Source organism: Capricornis sumatraensis, chromosome 4 (assembly GCF_032405125.1).
Source record: "Capricornis sumatraensis isolate serow.1 chromosome 4, serow.2, whole genome shotgun sequence".
Lineage (NCBI taxonomy): Eukaryota > Metazoa > Chordata > Mammalia > Artiodactyla > Bovidae > Capricornis > Capricornis sumatraensis.
In genome coordinates, this window is record NC_091072.1 from 64336139 (window position 1) to 64344523 (window position 8385).

The 8385-nt window shown below is 43.6% G+C and overlaps 1 pseudogene; it reads left to right on the forward strand.

The window, feature by feature from the left end:
• The first annotated feature begins 3338 nt into the window (after positions 1-3338).
• Positions 3339-3456, forward strand: LOC138079447 (5S ribosomal RNA; annotated as a pseudogene).
• The last annotated feature ends 4929 nt before the right edge of the window (positions 3457-8385 follow it).

An 8385-nucleotide genomic window follows, 5' to 3' on the forward strand; every position in this document is an offset into this window, starting at 1 on the left:
AGATGCAAAAACCATGCAATGAATTTCTAACCAAAACAATCAGGCTATTGCCTCCTGACACTAAAATCCAAAACTAGTGATTTAGATACTTTGAGGGCATGTTCAAGAATAAATTTATATTCTATATGATTGTTTCTAAGATTCTAAAAGACATATTGATAACCACAAATACACTATAATCTAACAGTTAGATATATATCCAAAATATGTCACAATTCTGAACTTAGCATAAATCAGTAATTGGAAGAAGTAAGTCAAAAGTAATTTAAATTATTGTGAAGTATAATACTTTCCCTCCTAATTAATCTTAGTAACTGGGCTTTAAAGTTTATCTCTAGAAGTCTAAATAGTAAACAAAAATTATACTCTATCAATAAATTCTGAAAGCTGTAGTTATTTAAGATATTACACATGGGCCGTAGGGCTTCCCAGGTGACTCACGAGGTAAAGAATCTGCCCGCTGATGCAGGAGATGCAGGAGATGCGGGGATTGATCCCTGGTCAGGAAAATTCCCTGGAGGAGGAAATGACAACCCATGCCAGTATTTGTGCTTGGAAAATTCCATGAGCCGGCCCATGGGGCCTCAAAGAGTTGGACACATCAAAACAACCGAGCATGACACATGGGCAGTAAGGATAGAAGATATGAAGGCAGTTAATGATGAAATTTTTGTAGGCCGTAAAGTGTTACCATTTCAGGGACCGTGATGTAGTGATTCAGAAAGACACAGAGCCAGACAGGGATGCATTTACAGCTGCATCCACTCATCTCTGAAATGGAGAGAGCGGCACTCATCCTCCATTTCTTCCAGTGCTGTAAAAACGAAAAAAAGGGACAATAGCTTTTGCAGAGTTAAATAGTTTTAGTACTTACATTGGAAGAGGTAAAAACCATTCTGAAAAAAACCAATAGAAGCCTCAGTAGACACTTCATATTGACAAACAAATAAACCTCGCATACAGTACATACTCTTATTTACAACTTTAATAGATGGGTAAGGGTTTAAGTCAAGCAAGTGGGGCAAGGCAAAAGAAAGTTTCTGCATAGCTTTTCAACGTTATTTTTAGTTTTCATTTTGAAAATTTAAAAAATACAGTTAAGTATAGAAAAATAATATCACAGGTATCCATGTGCCATATCTACTTTCAAACTGGGAAGGCGCAGAAAGTTTGACAGTAATTTTGTTAACAGGTTGACCTTTTTTTGAAAAGTAGGTGCACGTATCTCTTCTCATTGTTCCATACAGACTTACTCTTCCACGTAGAAGGCGGCGCCATTCTCCCAGGTGCCACTAGTGGCAAAGAACTCGCCTGCTGATAAGAGACTCCAGTTCAGTCCCTGGGTGGGGAAGATCCGTTGGGGGGGTGGCATAGCAACCCTTAGGAGAAGGCAATGGCACCCCACTCCAGTACTCTTGCCTGGAAAATCCCATGGATGGAGGGGTCTGGTGAGCTGCAGTCCGTGGGGTCGCTAAGAGTTGGACACGACTGAGTGACTTCACTTTCACTTTTCACGTTCATGCATTGCAGAAGGACATGGCAACCCACTCCTGGGTTCTTGCCTGGAGAATCCCAGGGGCAGGGGTGCCTGGTGGGCTGCCGTCTATGGGGTCGCACAGAGTCAGACACGACTGAAGCGTCTTAGCAGCAGCAACGGCAGCTAGATCTTGCAAACACCTTCCTAAATAATTTTAAGTAGGAGTGAAAGACTTTTGTAAGGATTGGTTTTTCAGAGCTAATTATTAGCTTTGTTGAGTTTTCAGCAGTCTTAACTTTTTAAGCTAAGACATGTGCATGCATGCTAAGTTGCTTCAGTCATGTCGGACTCTTTGCAACCCTAAGGACTGTAGCCGGCCAAGGTCCCCTGTCCATGAATTCTCCAGGCAAGAATACTGGAGGGGTTTCAGTGCCCAAGGGATCCAACCCAAGTCTCCTATGTATCCTCATTGGCAGGTGGGTTCTTTACCATTAATGCAACCTGGGAAGCCCGTTAGTCATAATCAGTTCAGTTCAGTTCAGTCACTCAGTCGTGTCTGACTCTTTGAGACCCCATGAATCGCAGCATGCCAGGCCTCTCTGTCCATCACCCATTCCCAGAGTTCCCCCAAACTCATGTGCATCGAGTCAGAGATGCCATCCAACCATCTCATCCTCTGTCGTCCCCTTCTCCTCCTGCCCCCAATCCCTCCTAGCATCAGGATCTTTTCTAATGAGTCAACTCTTCGCATGAGGTGGCCAGAGTACTGGAGTTTCAGCCTCAGTATCAGTCCTTCCAATGAACACCCAGGACTGGTCTCCTTCAGAATGGACTGGTTGGACCTCCTTGCAGTCCAAGGAACTCTCAAGAGTCTTCTCCAACACCACAGTCCAAAAGCATCAGTTCTTTGATGCTCAGCTTTCTTTATTGTCCAACTCTCACATCCATACATGGCCACTGGAAAAAACCATAGCCTTGACTAGATGGACCTTTGTTGGCAAAGTAATATCTCTGCTTTTTAATATCATAATAGCTGTCTTCAAATAATTTTTGGCTTAACAGAAACAATTTCTCACGTTCACTCAAAACTGAGTACTTAGCTATAGTTCAGCTCCTCTAATAGCACTAGAGCCAACTCTAGTACTATTGAAAAGACGCCCATGGAAAAGACGCCCATGGAAAAGACGCCCATGCTGGGAAAGACGGAAAGCGAAAGGAGCAGGGGGAGGCACAGGATGAGATAGCTAGATAGTATCACAGACTCAATGCAGATGAACTGGAACAAACTCCAGGAGATAGTGAAGAACCGAGGAGCCTGGCAAGCTGCAGTCCATTGGGTCACAAACAATTGAACACGACTTAACAACTGAAAAAAATAGTAATATAGGTACCATAGGAGATGAGATACAAGGCTCACAATCAAGTGGGAAAACCAAAGAAGAAAAACAATTCTAATTCAGTGGGAGGAGTGCAAGGTATGCCTGTAGATTGTGACAGCTTCACAGGGGACATGATATCAAAGCTGAATTTTTGAAAAATTAGCTTGGCCATAAGAAGGTTGAGGAGACATTTCAGATAGAAGGAATCACACATAGAAAGATAGGGAAGCATGAGGAAATGCTAGCTTTTTGCAAATTATTAGGTTATTCACAATGCTGGAGTACAGGATGTAACTGAGGTTAGACAGAGACATTCACTTCCCTGTGAGTGTCCAGGAGTCTCCAGCGGAGGCATGGGTCGGTGGTGGCCTGCTGCAGGGTTGGGGCACTGAGTGTAGCAGTACATGCATGGGACTTTTTGAAGGAGGTCGCCATTATCTTCATTACCTCTGCCATAGTTTGGCCCCAGGTAAATAGCAGGAGTCCACAGCCATACCACCCTAAACGCTCCCAATCTCGTGTGATCTCGGGAGCTAAGCCAGGTCGGGCCTGTTAGTACTTGGATGGGAGACCACCTGGGAATGGCCAGTGCTGTAGGCATTTTTTTGTTTTGTTTTGGCTTCCCTGGTGGTTCAGACGGTAAAGTGTCTGCCTGCAATGCTGAAGACCCGTGTTCATTCCCTGGGCGGGGAAGATCCCTTGGAGAAGGAAATGGCAACCCACTCCAGTACTCTTGCCTGGAAAATTCCATGGACAGAGGAGCCTTGTACGCTACAGTCCATGGGGTCGCAAAGAGTCGGACACGGTTGAGCCACTTCAGTTCAGTTCAGTCGCTCAGTCGTGTCTGACTCTTTGTGAACCCATGAATCACAGCACGCCAGGCCTTGCTGTCCATCACCAACTCCCAGAGTTCACTCAGACTCACATCCATCGAGTCCGTGATGCCATCCAGCCATCTCATCCTCTGTCGTCCCCCTTTCCTCCTGCCCCCAATCCCTCCCAGCATCAGAGTCTTTTCCAATGAATCAACTCTTTGCATGAGGTGGCCAAAGTACTGGAGTTTCAGCTTCAGCATCATTCCTTCCAAAGAAATCCCAGGACTGATCTCCTTCATAATGGACTGGTTGGATTTCCTTGCAGTCCAAGGGACTCTCAAGAGTCTTCTCCAACACCACAGTTCAAAAGCATCAATTCTTTGGCACTCAGATTTCTTCACAGTCCAACTCTCACATCCGTACATGACCAATGGAAAAATCATAGCCTTGACTAGACGGACCTTTGTTGGCAAAGTAATGTCTCTGCTTTTGAATATGCTATCTAAGTTGGTCATAACTTTTCTTCCAAGGAGTAAGCGTCTTTTAATTTCATGGCTGCAGTCACCATCTGCAGTGATTTTGGAGCCCCCAAAAATAAAGTCTGACACTGAGCGACTTCACTTCAAATACCAGGAAGGGAGCACAGCTCCACCCATCAACAGAAAATTGGATTAATGATTTACTGAGCATGCCCCGCCTATCAGAACTAGACCCAGTTTCCCCCTCAGTCAGTCTCTCCCATCTGGAAGCTTACATAAGCCTCTTCTCCTTCTCCATCAGAGAGCAGACAGACTGAAAACCACAATCACAGAAAACTAACCAATCTAATCACATGGAGCACAGCCTTGTCTAACTCAGTGAAACTATGAGCCATGCCGTGTAGGGCCACCCAAGACAGACAGGTCATGGTGGAGAGTTCTGACAAAATATGGTCCACCGGAGAAGGGAATGGCAAACCACTTCAGTATACTTGCCTTGGGAACCCTATCATCAGTACGAAAAGGCAGAAATCTAGGACACTGAAAGATGAACTCCCCAGGATGGTAGGTGCCCAATATGTTACTGGAGATCAGTGGAGAAATAACTCCAGAAAGAATGAAAAGACAGAGCCAAAGCAAAAACACCCAGCTGGGGATGTGACTGGTATGGAAGCAAGGTCTGATGCTGTAAAGAGCAATATTGCATAGGAACCTGGAATGTTACGTCCCTGCTGCTGCTGCTAAGTCACTTCAGTCGTGTCCGACTTTGTGCAACCACATAGACGGCAGCCCACCAGGCTCCCCCATCCCTGGGATTCTCCAGGCAAGAACACTGGAGTGGGTTGCCATTTCCTTCTCCAATGCATGAAAGTGAAATGTGAAAGTGCAGTCACTCAGTCATGTCCGACTCTTAGCAACCTCATGGACTGAAGCCTGACAGGTGGCTCTGTCCATGGGATTTTCCAGGCAAAAGAGTACTGAAGTGGAGTGCCATTGCCTTTTCCATGTTAGGTCCATGAGCCAAGGCAAATTGGAAGTGGTCAAACAGGAGATGGCAAGAGTGAACGTTGACATTCTAGAAATCAGCAAACTAAAATGGACTGCAATGGGTGAATTTGACTTAGATGATCATTATATCTACTACTGTGGGCAAGAATCCCTTAGAAGAAATGGAGTAGCCATCATAGTCAACAAAAGAGTCTGAAATGCATTACTTGCATGCAATCTCAAAAGCAACAGAATGATCTTTGTTTGTTTCCAAGGCAAACCATTCAATATCACGGTAATCCAAGTCTATGCCCTGACCAGCAATGCTGAAGAAGCTGATGTTGAATGGTTCTATGAAGACCTACAAGACCTTCTAGAACTACCACCCAAAAAAGATGTCCTTTTCATTGTAGGTGATTGGAATGCAAAAGTATGAAGTCAAGAAACACCTGAAGTAACAGGCAAATGTGGCCTTGGAGTACAGAATGAAGCAGGGCAAAGGCTAATAGAGTTCTTTTTTTTTTTTTTTTCAATTGCCTCATGCACATTCCTGTCTCCTTTATTTTTTATTTTTATTTTTTTAATTTTTATTTTTACTTTATTTTACTTTGCAATACTGTATTGGTTTCGCCATACATTGACATGAATCCACCACAGGTGTACATGCGATCCCAAACATGAACCCCCCTCCCACCTCCCTCCCCACAACATCCCTCTGGGTCATCCCCATGCACCAGCCCCAAGCATGCTGTATCCTGCATCAGACATAGACTGGTGATTCGATTCTTACATGATAGTATACATGTTTCAATGCCATTCTCCCAAATCATGCATTGGTCATAGCAAAACCCTCTTCCAACAACACAAGAGAAGACTCTACACGTGGACATCACCAGATGGTCAACACCGAAATCAGATTGATTATATTCTTTGCAGCCAAAGAGGGAGAAGCTCTATACAGTCAGCAAAAACAAGACTGGGAGCTGACTGTGGCTCAGATCATGAGCTCCTTATTGCCAAATTCAGACTTAAATTGAAGAAAGTAGGGAAAACCACTAGACCATTCAGGTATGACCTTAATCGAATCCCTTATGATTATACAGTGGAAGTGAGAAATAGATTTAAGGGACTAGATCTAATAGACAGAGTGCCTGATGAACTATGGATGGAGGTTTGTGATATTGTATAGGAGACAGGGATCAAGACCATCCCCAAGAAAAAGAAATGCAAAAAAAGCAAAATGGCTGTCTGGGGAGGCCTTACAAATAGCTTTGAGGGTAAGAGAAGTGAAGAGCAAAGGAGAAAAGGAAAGATATAAGCATCTGAATGTAGAGTTCCAAAGAATAGCAAGAAGAGATAAGAAAGCCTTCCTCAGGGATCAATGCAAAGTAATAGAGGACAACAATAGAATGGGAAACACTAGAGATCTCTTCAAGAAAATTAGAGATACCAAGGGAACATTTCATGCAACATTTCATGGGCTCGATAAAGGACAGAAATGGTATGGACCTAACAGAAGCAGAAGATATTAAGAAGAGGTGGCAAGAATACACAGAAGAACTATCCAAAAAGATCTTCACGACCCAGATAATCATGATGGTGTGATCACTCACCTAGAGCCAGACATCCTGGAATGTGAAGTCAAGTGGGCCTTAGAAAGTATCACTATGAACAAAGCTAGTGGAGGTGATGGAATTCCAGTGGAGTTATTTCAAATCCTGAAAGATGATGCTGTGAAAGTGCAGCACTCAGTATGCCAGCAAATTTGGAAAACCCAGCAGTGGCCACAGGACTACAAAAGGTCAGTTTTCATTCCAATCCCAAAGAAAGGCAATGCCAAAGAATGCTCAAACTACTGCACAATTGCACTCATCTCACATGCTAGTAAAGTAATGCTCAAAATTCTCCAAGCCAGGCTTCAGCAATACATGAACCGTGAACTTCCAGATGTTCAATCTGGTTTTAGAAAAGGCAGAGGAACGAGACATCAAATTGCCAACATCCGCTGGATCATGGAAAAAGCAAGAGAGTTCCAGAAAAACATCTATTTCTGCTTTATTGACTATGTCAAAGCCTTTGACTGTGTGGATCACAATAAACTGTGGAAAATTCTGAAAGAGATGGGAATACCAGACCACCTGACCTGCCTCTTGAGAAACCTATATGCAGGTCAGGAAGCAACAGTTAGAACTCAACATGGAATAACAGACTGGTTCCAAAGAGGGAAAGGAGTACATCAATGCTGTAAATTGTCACCCTGCTTATTTAGCTTATGTGCAGAGTACATAATGAGAAACTCTGGGCTGGATAATGCACAAGCTGGAATCAAGATTGCCAGGAGAAATATCAATAACCTCAGAGATGCAGATGACACCACCCTTATGGCAGAAAGTGAAGAAGAACTAAAGAGCTTCTTGATGAAAGTGAAAGAGGAGACTGAAAAAGTTGGCTTAAAGCTCAACATTCAGAAAACTAAGATCATGGCATCTGGTCCCACCACTTCATGTCAAATAGGTGGGAAAACAGTGGAAACAGTGTCAGACTTTATTTTTGTGGGCTTCAAAATCACTGCAGATGGTGACTGCAGCCATGAAATTAAAAGACGCTTACTCCTTGGAAGGAAATCTATGACTAACGTAGACAGCATATTAAAAAGCAGAGACATTACTTTGCCAACAAAGGTCCGTCTAGTCAAGGCTATGGTTTTTCCAGTGGTCATGTATGGATGTGAGAGTTGGACAATAAAGAAAGCTGAGTGGCAAAGAACTGATGCTTTTACACTGTGGTGTTGGAGAAGACTCTTGAGAGCCTCTTGGATTGCAAGTCCCAGTCCATTCTAAAGGAAATCAGTCTGGAGTATTCATTGGAAGGACTGATACTGAAACTGAAACTCCAATACTTTGACCACTTAATGCGAATAACTGACTCATTTGAAAAGGCCCTGATACTGGGAAAGATTGAAGCCGGGAGGAGAAGGGGAGAACAGAGGATGAGATGGCTGGATGGCATCACTGACTCAATGGGCATGAGTTTGAGTAAACTCTGGGTGTTGGTGATGGACAGGGAGGCTTGGTTTGCTGCAGTCCATGGGGCTGCAAACAGTCAGACACGACTGAGCAACTGGAATGAACTGAACTGAGGTTAGATAAAGGAATGAGTTTGGAGAGGAAGAATAAGGTAGGCTGGGACCAAAGTCTTTACTATAAATTCAAGAAGTATGGTTTTAAGCAGCAGAGGATCAGATATAT